The sequence below is a fragment of the Lissotriton helveticus genome, chromosome 6 (genome assembly GCF_964261635.1).
Source record: "Lissotriton helveticus chromosome 6, aLisHel1.1, whole genome shotgun sequence".
NCBI lineage: Eukaryota > Metazoa > Chordata > Amphibia > Caudata > Salamandridae > Lissotriton > Lissotriton helveticus.
This window is the reverse complement of record NC_136067.1, coordinates 2,087,184,870-2,087,200,305: the sequence shown is the minus strand read 5'-3', so window position 1 is coordinate 2,087,200,305 and position 15,436 is coordinate 2,087,184,870.

The following is a 15,436-nucleotide window of genomic DNA, read 5'->3' as shown; positions in this document are numbered from 1 at the left end:
ATATGCAAATTAGTCTGTCCCTGGCCCAGTGCATCATGGGAACAGGGCAGACCAAACTACCAAGCCAATTCTTCACCAGAAAGGAGACAAGCTACCGGGGACCGGTTTCTGGCATTTCAGCCTCTTCGGCCCGACTTGCTTGAATCCTGATGGAGCAGTGAGAAAGGGACTCATGTCTGAGTATACCCTGCCACACCTATAGTGGCCAAAAATGATTCAGAAAAGGGGGTGGTGATGAACAGAGTGTCTGAATTAAGCAGACCACTCTTACCCAGTCCAAAGATCAGGGCTTGATCCATCACCGTTATTTATCTCACTGCCCCATCCCAGCTCAGAACCTGGCTATATGCAAATTAGTCTGTCCCTGGCCCAGTGCATCATGGGAACAGGGCAGACCAAACTACCAAGCCAATTCTTCACCAGAAAGGAGACAAGCTACCGGGGACCGGTTTCTGGCATTTCAGCCTCTTCGGCCCGGCTTGCTTGAATCCTGATGGAGCAGTGAGAAAGGGACTCATGTCTGAGTATACCCTGCCACACCTACAGTGGCCAAAAACGATTCAGAAAAGGGGGTGGTGATGAACAGAGTGTCTGAATAAAGCAGACCACTCTTACCCAGTCCAAAGATCAGGGCTTGATCCATCACCGTTATTTATCTCACTGCCCCATCCCAGCTCAGAACCTGGCTATATGCAAATTAGTCTGTCCCTGGCCCAGTGCATCATGGGAACAGGGCAGACCAAACTGCCAAGCCAATTCTTCACCAGAAAGGAGACAAGCTACCGGGGACCGGTTTCTGGCATTTCAGCCTCTTCGGCCCGGCTTGCTTGAATCCTGATGGAGCAGTGAGAAAGGGACTCATGTCTGAGTATACCCTGCCAGTTCCAAATGTGTGGCCTACTCGAGCTTAGTGTGGCCCGAGGGCAGTAGTCTGTGTGGGCCCACAGACACGTGTGGTTGTAATGCTATGCACAGTCTTGGTGGCACCACATCGAAGGGAGTATAGTGACATAAAATCCGCCATAAATAATGTTCTCTGCCATAGTGTAATGAAGACTCAGTTTCAAATGGGTGACCTACTAGTCCGCTGTGTATGCGGTTAGAGTATGTAAACGAGAAAGGAGTACTGCAGGCCTTGCTCGCGGAGGCCGTGATGGTCATAGCAGGTTGCCAGGGTTGCGGGCCTCGGGTTTGGATCTTGCACCGGCACATGTTGGGCCCTCTTCGACACAGCAGGTGAGCAGTGAGGCCTTGCTGCACAGAAGCGGGCAAGAATGGTTCCGGGACCAGCAGCCTGGGGTGCAGCAGGAGTACAGGATTGCAGGCAACACCCCTCACGGCGACGGCATCGGCCTGTGGCAGGGTGAGGGATGCCGTGCTGGCAAAGATGTTGGCCATTCCAGAAGAGAACCACGCCCAGAGCTAAGTTCTTTTTATTCACACCCCTACACTGGCCTGGCATACGCCGGGCCAGCCCACTCCGCTCACGCTTACAGGAGGGGACGTAACAAGCTACATTTCAGCGATCTTCCCCACTGGCTGGTGTACACTCTAAACACCAGCGGTGTATGTCGACATGGATATGTGTGTGGTCTGCATACTGAAGTCTGTCCATCACATCCATGGCACACTTGGCATAGTGTACATTCTCATTCATCGAGCACTTGCCTCCTTCGCACATGCCTGGTTCCCACTTCTTCTCACAATCTTCTATCGTGTGGTTGAGGTGCCATGCCATTGATGGATTATGTGCATGGCTGGCCCAGGTTCCCACAGTAAGTTGTGTTGTCGTGTCTGGTGGGTGGGCATGTTGTTTGGCATGTTGTATGTGAGTTTGTAACGTGTGCATTACCAGTGTTGTGAGTTGCATGATTGTGGAGTTGAGGTGTGTGGTGTGTTCATTTGGTACTTGCCAACAAGCAGTGCATTTCCTTAGGTGCCATTCTGGTGGCGCTGGTTGATGATGGACTGTCGGTAGATGTAGGAATCATTCACACTGCCTGGGTGGTTGTCGTTGGCGTTGGTGGAGATTCCCCAGTGGTCTAGTATTGCCTGCACATTGATGGAATACGTGTGCTTTCTGTTGCAGTTATTGTGTGCAGTGTTTCCAGGGGGCACAAGTAGGACACGTGTGCATTCAATTGCCCCCAACATGTGCGGGAAGCCAGCTATGGCATAGATGCCTTACTTTGTCTCCAGCTGTTCCTTCGCAGTGTGGGGGAAGTTAAGATAGTGGGGTACCAAGCTGATGATGTCATCCACAACCGTTGTGAGGAACTTGGATTGGGCTGGCTGTGAGACTCCTCCAGCTCTGGCTGTTGTTGGTTAGAAGGTACCAGAGGCCAACACGTGCAGCACTGCCAGCAGCTTTTCTGAGGTGGGATGTTGATTGTCCGCTGTGTTGGTACCGTCAGCCTGTGGGCAATGGTGGTCAGGATGGTTGTCCCTTTGAGCCTGTGGTGGACAATGACATTCTCTGGTGTTGAGTCTGTGAGGTTGGTGCGTTTTCAGGGGGTCGCTGTCTTTGTCCGCGCTGCCTCAGTGTTGATCCGGGTCCGGTAAGGGCGGTCCTGTGGGTGGTGGCGGTGGGTGTAGTGGCCCTCTTTGGTGTCCGGGCTGCATGATCAGTGTTTCCATGGCATCTGTTATTCTTCAGGTGTGGCTCTGACCTGGCCTCCCTTTTCTAGTGCAGTCTGTCATCCGACTTTACACCGGGTAAGAGCAGGTGTTACATTCCTGCTGCTAACGTGCCTTATCGCCTGTTTTGAGATCTTATCGTCGATCTGGCTGGTCGTTTAGAATGTTGCGGAGTGGTGTTGTTGCGGCTTTTGGCACAGGAACACCTACTCTGCCTCTCATTAGTGATTGTTGCCTGAGTCATCTGTGGCGATGTTTTTTGCAGCTGCTATTGCAGGTAAACTGGTGATATGGGTTGTTATCACCAGTTTGTGAATGGGGCGTTAGTTTTATTGCAACTTTGGCTGCGATAAAGTGCAGATAACGCGGTGATAGTTCCTTGAGAATATGCCATACAGTTGCTTGCAGGAGATCCCGAATGTTTTACTTTAATAAGAGTGGCGTTAACACTTTTTTCATATGGACAGCGCAGTTACACAGTTCCATAGGATATGCAGGCAGTCACACTGAATTATTAAATCACAGGTGCAGTTTTCCTATCACGGCCAGTTTCACCTTACTGCTCCAGAAAGGATGTAGGTCAGTTCTTAATCTGTGTACCTCATATCTAAGCTTGGGATTGGGTAATGCCTCTATGTCCGGGAGCCATTCCTCATTTTACCATGAATCATATGCAAATTGGGGGATGTCTTACCCCTAAATTCCCCACGTCATGTTCTCTGTTTGCATTTATTGTTAAAGTGGGAAGCTCCCTCTTCGTGGTCTTAATTACCAGATCTTGTCTATGTGTAGCCAACATTACTCTGCTACATGAGCCTCCCAGTTTTTACTCTGACTCTATTGGCCCATTTCAGTTCACTGTGTGTTATCTCATGTTTACAGTGTGTTGCTACCTTTTGTCAATCACCTGTTGTTAGGCAAAGCCAGAATCTCATCACCTCAACATCTGCAGAGTAGCTCCAGGACGGTAAACTTGTCTCCATCCTAATAGACTGTATCATTGTTGTCTCGGGTAATGTCTGTCGGGTAATAACAGAACTCAAGAACTTCAGGCCCATCTCCCTCCCCACTTCCCAGCCAAGGTCATCGTGAAGGCCCTCAACGTGCAACTCTCCGAGTTCATTGAAGTGAACTACTTCCTGGACACCTCCCAATCCGGCTTCAGAAGTAACTACAGCCTGGAGACCACACTCCTCGCTACCACCTACAACACCCACTCCCTCCTCAACAGGGATGAGACCGCAGCCCTCATCCTACTAGACCTCTCGGCCACCTTCAACACCGTCTCCCACGGCACCCTAATCACAAGACTCCACAACGCCGCCATCTGCAACAAGGCACTGTACTGGATCCACTCCTTCCTCCCTGGCCAGACACAGCGAGTCAAACTACCACCGTTCCTCTCAGAACCCATAGAGATCAGCTGTGGAGTCCCACAGGATTCCTCCCGGAGCCCCACCATCTTCAACGTCTACATGGCCCACCTCGCAGCCATCATCAGAAGCCATGGACTCAACATCATCTCCTACACCGACAACACTCAGCTGATCTTCTCCCTCACCAACGAACCCACAACTATCAGAACCAACTTCCACAGTGGAATGAAGACCATTGCTATTGATGAAAGACAGCTGCATCAACTTGGACAAGACCGAAGTACTCATCCTTGGACTCACCCCTTCAGCTTGGGATGACTCACGGTGGCCAGCCGCTCTGGGCATTCCCCTGACCCCGACACACCACGCACGCAACCTCAGCCTCATACTGGGCTCATCGCTCACTATGAACCACCAAGTCAGTGCAGTTTCCTCAGCCTGCTATGAAAGACATTCAGATGGATCCCCAGAGAATCCAGAAAGACGGCATCCACACACTCATCACTAGCAGACTTGACTACGACAACGCATGGTATGTCCTACCACTGCATAGCCTCATAATTCTGTTGTAGGTTGCCCGGAATCACCCGGAAACAGCTCAATAAACTACAGAAAGTCCAAAACACCACACCCAGACTAGCCCGCAGCCACATCACGCAACACCTCCAACAACTACACTGGCTTCCAATCAACAAGAGAGTCACTTTCAGGCTCCTCACTCACGCCTACAAAGCTCAACATGACGAAGGACTAGCATATCTAAACCACAGCCTCACATTCCATGTAGCTGTCAGACAACTCTGATACTCCCAACTTGCCCTTGCCTCTGTCCCCAGGATCCACATGGCCAGAACTGGTGGAAATGTATTCTCCTACCTCACCGCCAAGCCCTGGAACACCTGGCCTCACCACCTCAGGCAATGCGCATTGCCGACCCTATTCAGGGCTGACCTAAAGATCTGTCTCTTTGAATACTCCTCCACCCAGTCCGATCAGCAGCCCCCCGCACCTTGAGACCCTCATAGGAGAGTAGCCCTCGATTTATTGATTGATTGGCTGATTGATTGACAGCAGGCTTTTTAAACATATACCCTCTTCCTACTTCCAATCCCACTTTCCACTTAAATTTAACATCACAACTCCATAGTGGAATTGCAGGCGAACCCTAGCCGCATATGCATTTAGCACAGGTCTTAAATACATACCACTGTAATCTTTGTTTCATTTCTTTAGACCACTTACTGAGACCATTGCTCTTGTTTTTAATGCTTCGATGTGCTTCTTCCACAAAAGCTTCTTCGCAAACCATACTCCTAGGTATACATATTTGCCTCAACCTCTAGTTTATTTGTACCTAGGGGCCATTCGTATTTGGCTACTTTTTCCCCAAACACCATCACTTTCATTTACCACGTTTCTTCTCGTGATAATATTCCATAAAGACATCCAAGTTCCAGTAATGACAAGATCGTCCGCATATAATAAGCATGCCAAATGTTTGCTGTTCATATGGGAGCTTAACCCTCTTGATGCAGCGAGCAGTGATGGCGAATCTGCTATAGACAGGGAGAAAAGCAGCAGGGCCAAGACACAGCTCTGGCGCGGCCGCTTGTGATTGGTATTTTCTGGGACAGTCTTCCTTCAGTGTCCGTTATTACCTGCGCCCAATTCTGACAAAGAAGTGCTTTGAAAATAGCCAAAACACTCCTAGGGATACCTAGATTTGGACATTTTTCCCAAAGGCAGTGATGATCCACTCAATCAAACGCTGCACAGAAATCAACAAAGCAGCAGCCAATGGAGCCCTTTGTTTTACGGCCTACAGTGAGAGCCCATAGGCTAAAACAGTGATCTGTAGTCGAATGGCCTCCTGAACCCCTCTCCCGTCCTAATGGGACTATATTATGCGTTTCTGCCCATTCTTGGAGCCTTCCCAACATCACTTTAGAAAAACATTTTCTCCCACTTCGAGAGGTTGACTAAGTTATTGTTTTTGGGGTCCGTAAACTCCTCTTTTTTTTATATATCCACTTTATTTTTGCACCATTCCTGCTGTCTTGAATCTTAACAGTTGCTAATATTTTCTGGAAAGCTATGTAGAAGAATATGGCCCTCCAATCTATCTTGGTTTTAATTATAACAGCTGCACAGATTGCTGGCTTCACAGTCCTGGTTAGTTTTAGTGTCCCTATGGTGGCTTTAATAATCTGGAAGGCGTAGTATGTCCTAATTTCCCTCACTACAGTAGACCTTTCCTCCCTTTCTTTTGCCTTCTCCTCACATCCAGCACCAGACATATCTTTTAGGTGCTTTACCCATTCCTCTTCTTCTACAACACACCTCAATGACCTTCCTGTACCTTTCTGCACCAGCTGCCAGACCTTTCTTGTATTGTTAGTTTCTATTGCTTTCTGCATGTTTGTCCAGCAACTCTCCTTATAAGACCTTTTCCTATCGACTATTAATTTTCAATATCTCCGCTTAGCGCTGAGTAGCTGGGATTATTTCTCGTGATCATATTTTATCTTCAAGCTCTTCTCCCATTTTCATATCTGGCTTTTTAGGTTTCTACATTCCCTATCAATCCATAAGTCATAGATTCTTATATAGCGCACGAATCACCAAAAAGGTCTCAAGGCGCTTAGCAGAAAGAGATAACGACCCTTGAGTAAGAAGGTGACACTGGTTAGTTAGGGAAGAGCCATGTTTTCAGACCCTTCCGGAAGGCCATATGGTTAGAAATGGATGAGAGATAAGGAGGCAGTTTGTTCCAGAGTAAGGGGGCTATATAGGAGAATGCCCGACAGCCATTTCTCGTAGTTCTGGCCCTTGGTTGGACCAGAAGGCATTTAGAGCTGGATCTTAGAACTCTGGAAGGCTTGTACGGAACCAGTTTCTTTGCTAGATAAGAAGGACCAGTTCCCAGGAGAAGCTTGTGGACAATACAAAGTATCTTAAAGTGGCTTCTTTGGCGCACAGGGAGCCAGTGTAACTCCCTGAGGCTAGGCAGAGCAGATGACCTAGGGGGCAGGCCAAGCACCAGGCGGGTTGCGGCGTTCTGAACCGTCTGTAGCTTGGTCAACAGACACTCATTTATGGAAGCAAACAAGGCGTTGCCATAATCCAAGCGACTGATAATGAGTCCCTGAATCAAGGGTTTCCTGGATTCAAGGGGGAGCCACTTAAATATCTTACGCAGGCGGCGCAAGAGGCCATAGCAGGTATGGGACACAAGATTAACATGGGATTTCATAGAGAGGGTGGGTTCAATCATGATTCCCAAGTCACGAACCACCTCTTTGGGCTCGGGGCAAGGTCCCATTTCCTGCGGCCACCAATCCTGGGTCCATATCTGCTTGGCCTTACCAAACAGCATTATTTCCGTCTTGCCGCAGTTCAGTTGGAGTTTGTTGACACTCATCCAGTCCTTGATGGCAATCATACATTTCTGGAATCTGGAACGAGTGTCAACAAAATCCAGACTGCAGGTAATCAACACCTGAGTATCATCTGCATAAGATACTGTGGAGAAGCCGTAAGACTTTATTACTTTAGCCAGAGGGGTGAGGTAGAGATTAAAAAGCAGGGGACTTAGAATTGACCCCTGGGGAACTCCAACGGGAAGGGGGATCTTGCTGGATTCCAGGGAGTCCACCTTTACATAGGTGTACCGGCCGGCCAGATAACTCTCAAACCAAGCACTGGCTTTGCCTCTGACACCGATCTCCCACAGTCGTTGATGAAGAATACTGTGGGAGACGGTGTCAAAGGCGGCTGATAAATCCAGCAGGACAAGGACCGCGGACTCACCCCTATCAAGAGAGAGGCGGATATTGTCCACTACCTCCATCACAGCAGTCTCGGTCCCATGAGCAGCCCGGAACCCCGACTGTGAGGGATCGAGGAGACCCTGTTCCTCTATAAATGTTGAAACTCGCTTATTAACAAGATGCTCCAGTACCTTACCAAAGTAAGGCAGAAGCGAGATCGGCCTATAGTTGGACAAGATGGTAGGGTCACTATTGTTTTTTTTTAGAATAGGCTTGATCTGAGCCACCTTCCAGCAACTGGGGAACGAGGCGAGGTCAAATGAAGCATTAAAAATATTGGTAAGAGAGCTAATCAAAGAAGGGGAAATCATTTTACACTTGCGTGGGATCACAGAATCTGTAGGGGAACCAGATTTCACCTTCAAGAGGGTTTCTGACACTTCCTCTGTAGTGATGGTCTCAAATTCCAGAATGGAAGGGGATTCAGTGTGGGCAGGGGCAGCAAGAAGGCAGGGTGGGTCCTCTCTGATTTGGTGGGTATCGAATTTAGGGGTAACAAATGTGGAGTAGATCGACTTAATTTTATTGTCAAAATAAACTGCAAGTGAGTCAACCCACTGAGCTGAGGGCAAGAATGCTGACTGCTCCACCTGCGGAGAGGTGAATTCTTTAACTATTTTATAAAGTTCTTTGCTCGAGTGGGCGGCTTTATTAATCCTGGACGTGAGGTAAGTGGATTTAGCAGCATGAACCCGTTTATAATTCAGACGATTTTCTGGTGTTCCGGTCTTTCTCCACAGTCGTTCCGCCGATCTACTGGCGGATTTATCCGCTTTGAGTTCATCCATGAACCAAGGCGATGCTATAGATTTCACCTTGACTGTTGTTTCAGGTATGATAGTATCCAAAGTACCCCTAATTGATGCTTTTAGCTGGGCTGCGGTTAAGTTGATATTTGTTACATGAGGGTTTGGGGGAGTAAAAGCTGAAGAAAAAGCTTCTAGGGTCAACTTACGCCAGGGACGTACTGATTTGGTGTCTGTGCGTTTGGAAGGCCTGGAGTCAGTTGGTCTGCAAAAACTAAATTTTACAAGGTGGTGATCGGTCCACGTCATAGGTAATGGGGGCTCACAATTAAGGCTAGGAAGATTGGAAAAAATCAAGTCAAGAGTGTGCCCCGCTTGATGTGTCGGTCCAGTGACTCTTTGAGATAGTGATAGCGTTTTTAGAGTAGAAAATAGATGGCAATTATCTTCATCGTGGTCAAGTTCAGCGTGGAAATTAAAGTCACCTATCAAGATGAAATTATCAGTGGCCAATACATGGGAGGCTATTGTATCAAGAAGAACATTGACAAATTTGGTTTTGTCTCTCGGGGGTCTATAAACTAGGGCAGCCCTTCCCAATGGTGTATTGTTGTACAAGATGTTAACTATTAATATTTCAAGCATTGGTTTAATGAAAGAGTCGAGAAGGGTAATGGAGATAGGAGGTCTGGCCGCCACCGCGACTCCTCCGCCTTTCCTACCTTCTCTATCTTGCCTGATTAGATGGTAGTCCTGGGGAAATGCAATAGCCACATCTGGCGAAGCAAGGCTATGTAACCAGGTTTCAGTGAAGTAACAAATGTCAGGCCGCTCCATATCTAAAAGGCTCCAGATCTCAAGAGCATGCTTGGGGATGGATCTAGTATTGAGGTATAGGGCTGATACCTGAATGCATCCTTTGGCTGTGACCGAATTCGTAGGGGCGGAGCAAACAAGATTGGGCAGAGGAATAGCGGTAACTGTGGATTTACAGGTACTAAGCTTCAGTGTGCTCTGCACAACTTGGACTTTATGTACATTCAACGAGTTTCTGGGATTGAGGGCTAATAATTCTTCCCGTGAGTAATGGAGCATGATAGCTAGGGAAGAAACTTACCGCTGTACAGCTAAGGAGGTATGTAGGGGTCGGGACGGCAGGGCGGCGTCCTGGCGCGGACGGGCGCAGACGGGCTTGCCTTTGGCGCGCCGCCGGCGCGCCGCTGCGCGCGTCCGCGCTATGGAGTGGAATATGTAGGAGAAAGAGGCGGGGCAGCTCTGATGACGCTGCTATGTGTTCCCTTGCTGAGTGTCCCTCCGCAACAACCGGCACAAGCCGTGGCGGACCGGGGACCAGCAGGCGGTACGCGTAAGTAAAAGTTAATTGTGGTAGTATTTACTGCAATTTACGAAAAAAAGATGCATTTGTAAAATAAGCAAACATAATGCCACATTAGAGCACGAAGTGCAGTTAAAAATGAAAGCCCAAAATATACGAATACACAGTTCAGTTTTAAATCACTGCTAAGCATGGAAGTATAGCAGAGTCTCTCCACACAGATTCACACAGTGTAAAGCAACGGACGTCAGCTACCTTACAACAGGGGTGCCGCTCTAGCTGCCATAGGTTCTCTTTCACATCCCAACATTGGTCCTTTATTCTATTATTCTATTGCTTGGGTAATCATATCACTATTTCTTGCTATGAAGTTCTCAGGTATGTCTTCCCACTGCATCACCTCAGAGTTCTGTTGTAGGTTGGCCAGACCTTGCAGCTAATCTTCTGAAATCCTGGTGATTAATGTTAGGGTATTCTACCTGTAAGGGGTCTAACTTTTTTAGAGCTGGTCCCCACTGAAATTATTACTAGATTCAGGGGCTGCATCCATGCTGCATTACCTTAAAGCTTATGCTTTTATACCATGAGTATACAAAGATATAATCAATCAGACACAATTGCTTTTTCCATTTCAAAAGGTCTGTCTAGCGGGACTATCTAGGGTATTGCGGCCATTTATACTGAACTTTCCTATTTGGCTCAGATGTTTTACCAGTGCAGCCTCACGCGCTGTAGTTTTACATGCTGGGAATCTTGCAGCCCTAATATTATATGCTCTCGGGGTAACTTTGACCAAGGGGTCTCTTTTACTTGGATCCAGCATGATCATATCCTTACATATAATTTGTGCAAAGTAATTCAAGATCATCCTTGACTCTGAACCGAAATCCTCCAAGCTCCCTGCATGAATTATACATTAATTATGATCAGATCATCATAACCCTTATCCTTATTATGCACCTCCACTTGACAGATCACAGGCCAATTCCTGTTTGCCTTTATTTGTATTATTTTTTTTTCAATATTTCTTGAGATCGGAGTTATCAGCCCTCCCCGAAGGCCGTCCCAAGGCCCCATTTTTATTTAACTTGTAAAAACCCATTGACAGGAGATTCATCACACAGCTATGATTGTTGTAAGCATATTATCACATATATTCTGTAATTTCTTTAAATACTGCTCGACGTAGCATTTTTGTTAAACCTGGCACATTCCAAGATAAGATGCAGAGGCTGTGTGACAACCTTCATTCCTACTCTAGCTCTGCTGCAGCGATTCTGCACATACACAGAACTATGCACAGGAAAACAGGACCTTGGTGTATAGAGGTTGTACCTTCCTACCACCTTAGTGCCCAAAATCCCAAAACCGACAAGCTGTAGTGTCTCACTCATTCTCCTATATGATCACAAAGCTACAAATGATTAGACAACCCAGAACACAAACCTCCTGACTCTCTCAGGAATCACGGTAGCAAGACATACCCTTTTGCTCACTCACTCGCACTTCTCCACAATAAGGATTGTCAGAGTCACTGTATAGTTCAAAATGTTTATTTTAACTATCGTGCTCTATAATGCAGTATACGAGCGGATACCAGCAGCATAATGCATAAGCCTACCACAGTTAGCATTGTTACAATACCATAGAATATGAAGGGGGTGTCATTATATACAGACAGTGGAAAAACAACTATAAGGCCTAACCACCCTCCCCTTGGTAAGTTGTGGTTTATTATATAAAGGACGATCTCTGGGCTTTGTCAGCAAACCTCAAACCTTAGAGCCTAGATGGTAGCTTTACATCAAAGGAACAGCATGGCTCTTCTCCGAAGAAAAGATTTCCCTCCAAATGTGTGTGAACAACATGCAACTCCGAAATATCAAAGCACGAGCTCTCCAGCAGCGCAACTGTGTGTAGCATGTTTTGTCTAGGTAATAGGGACTGACCAGAACAGAATACCAAGGGGCATTTTTATCAACCTTGCACATCGGGTTCAGACTGAACACCAGGATAAACAGAGAAGGCAGAAAGCAGAACGTTCACATGTGAAAGGCACAAACAGAGTCTTGCCAAATAAAGTCATGTAGTAACGAACGCAAAAGCAGCATCATGGCAGCAGAGCTCATGCTAACTTAGCAATGTCGAGAATGACCACAATCGGCCATATAACAGCTCGCTCAGCCACCTCTCCACAGCCACCTCTCCACATTATAGGCAGGGGAGGCTAAGATCGCATTACAGATCACAACTCAATTTGCTTTCTAGTTTTCGTTGAAACAGTACTGTGAAACTGTGACTTTTAATGTTCCTTCTTTATTGTTCTCTACCTGTCTTCTATGCCTATTCTCTTGTCGAGCCAATCTTACTTCGCTGTTCCCTAAACCTGCCGGTGCTTCAGAAAGGGGTTGTTCGACTCACCCTCATCTACTGTTTCATTGTTGGGGACCAATTTCATTCCTTCACTTGACACCTCCTCTTCCGCTCTCCCAAATGCATCTTTCACCATTACTGAATAAACTAAAACTTTTGCGTCCTCCTTCCCTGGTTTACTTTTAGTAAAACCTACTAGCCTTATATCCCTTGATGCCAATGTTTTCAAACTAGAGCATTTAGCTAGGGAGAACAATAACTGCGTGCAGTGTACGGGGAATTAACTTTCTCGTTACCTCAAATTAACTTCCAGGTTAACTCCTCAGAGGCCTCACTTACCTCCAAGTTAGAAGCTGATAGATTTATTATTAGCTGTTGCTTACATTTAATAACATCCAGTTGGAAACAAGCTCTTGATGTTAGCTTTCGATCTTGGTGGAACGCTATAGGTTTTCATCATAGATTAGACTGTAACTATGTCTCACCTGTATTGTGCTGGGTCTGGTGGCTCAGTCGACTAATGCTTCCACTGCAGCGGCCTGTGTCTGACCTCATGGTCTCAGGTTCAAATCCTGGTGGGTCCACTCAGCCTTCCATCCATCTGAGGTTGATAAAATGAGTAACATTTAATTGGGTAACAAATCAGCATCTGTTCTTCAGCATCAAGATACCTATGGGTGAACGTGTTATGTTGGCTATACAGAGATCTGTTATGGCTTCCACTTCCTCCTTATTCATTACTTTCTAGTTCACTTGTGAATAAAACCATTAATGTGTCTGCTGAAGTAAGAAAGCTCCCTTTAACTTACACATCTGCCGTTTTATATTTCATTATTATACAGTTTACAAATATGTATGAGTAATATTTGCTTTTCATAATGTCTAGAGTTTCTATTGTTATTAGCTTTTTAATCTTTATTGCATAGTTATATATATTCTTATTCTTCCCACCTTTCTCTGCCCATATGCACCTTATACATTTACATGTTTTGCAGCGTAACATGTAATAGGATTATACTTGCTATGTATTGGATTTTATATTTATTACTCCTGTCCTATCTGATTATCTTTGAATGTGTCAACTATTATGTGCTTTTTTTTAATTTCAAAGTATTTTATTACATTTTTAAATACATTTATCATCGCTTTACCATTACAGGGTATCAGCCCAAACTGGCTGTCTTTGCCAAGGATACAGGTAAGTGGTATACATGTTTGGCTGTTCCCCTTTCCACTGTCTTGCTAGGAGAATACGAGTGGATGAAAGGGAAAATAAAGAGACTAGAGGAGAGAAGGGAGGAGATAGCATACAAGAAGATTACTTTAGTCGTGGGTCTTTTCTGGGCCTGTGGGGATATGCTTTGTGGCCAGGCGCCCTTCTTCAGTTGAGTTCACGGGAGTACGTAGGGGTCCAGGGACTCGTCCAGTGATGCCCACATTCCCCTGGTTGCTGGTCTCCAGGGTGAGTTCCGCAGGGCGGTACTGTCTGCGCCTCTGAGGTACGTCACCCAATTGAGCCGCCTTTGAATGTCGCCTTAGCTGTATCCTTCCATTTGGAAAGTACCATTTTCACTGCCGAGGTCAGAAGGAGATCCAACAGGTCCCTGTCATGCTGTGAATCTAGCTCTGCGGTCATAAACGCGGTGGCAAGGGTAGAGAACTCTGGTTTTAGTGTGCACCCCAGCGCTTTTTTTATGAAAATGAATATTTTCTCCCAGAACCCTTTCATTTTTGGACAGTAGAAAATGAGGTGTGCTATGTCCCCCTTTTCGTTGTCGCAGTTCCAGCACAGGTTGTTTTCCCTGAGGCCTAGGGCTGCTAGGCGAGCTGGGGTCTTTTCATTGTTCTAAATTAACTCGAATTAACACAAAACAAAAATGAGTTTCTGTTCTAGAGGGATATGTCCGCGTCGTTATATAGCGAGAATCCTATACCTCCCATTGTACACTAACGCCATCTTGTGGCCTTTGATAAACAGTTCTCAGAGTTTAGCTTTTACATGTCCTAGCTAAGTGGGAAATTGGAACTACACAGTTTTATCCCACTTCAGCACACGGTTCAACACACAGTTTCATCCCATCAGCTGTGGAGGCTCTCCCAAGTGTAACTCTTTTGAGTGACAATCTCAGGTAATCTGGGAAAATTACCGAAAGTGTGTTATTCTAACGTAAGATGTGTTGCACTTGGCAGGGATTTTAAACATTATATCCCTAAGGTCATAGGGGTTGTGAAAGATCCAAGCATCATACAAAAAACAGTGCAGCACATGTGCCATGCACATTCAGTGGAAGAGTGTTGAAATAATGGGTGGAAATTGTGTTTCATGTAAATTAATCATTTGCGCATCACCAAGTAAAGTTGCCGATTCTAAGAAAATCTGTGTTTCAATCACATTGCAGAATTACAAAAAACATGTTTAATTTGTGCTTTCCTAATTGCTGATATAATTTAAAATATGTGTAATTACTGTAATGATTACCTACAAATAGTAGGTGCAATCATAACCCGATAGCTGAGCCCCATTAAATTGTGTTGTGTTGGACCTGGCTCCTTTTGCAAGGTTATCCCCAAACCTTTTGCCTTCCTGCACATATTTTTCTGACTTCTTTTGTTGTCATTAGGACTCTGGGCACTTTACCACTGCTAATCAGTGCTAAAGTGCATGTGCTCTTTCCTCTCAACAAGGTATGATTGGTCATATTTGATTTACTTTTGAGTCCCTTGTAAAATGGTATATCATATACTGAGGGCCTGCAAATTAAATGCTACTAGTGGGCCTGCAACACTGCTTATGCCACCCACAGATGTAGCCTTTCAAACCTGACTCAGGCCTGCCACTGCAGGGCCTGTGTGCGCAGATTACTGACACTGTGGCCTGGCATTTAAAACTTCTTTTCAAGCTTTAAATTACCCTTAATTACACATAGGTCACCTCTAAGGTAAGCCCTACATCTCCCCTGAGAAGGGGGTGGTCAACATAAAAGGTAAGACATGTGCCTTTATGTTTGGTGTGTTCTAGTAAAGATAAACAGCTCATTTTCTCACTGATGTGAGACCTACTCCTCTCATTGGCTAACATTGGGAATTCCCTTTTTTGTGGTAGCTCCTGATCTGAAGGGAGTAGTGTTGCCATGTTTG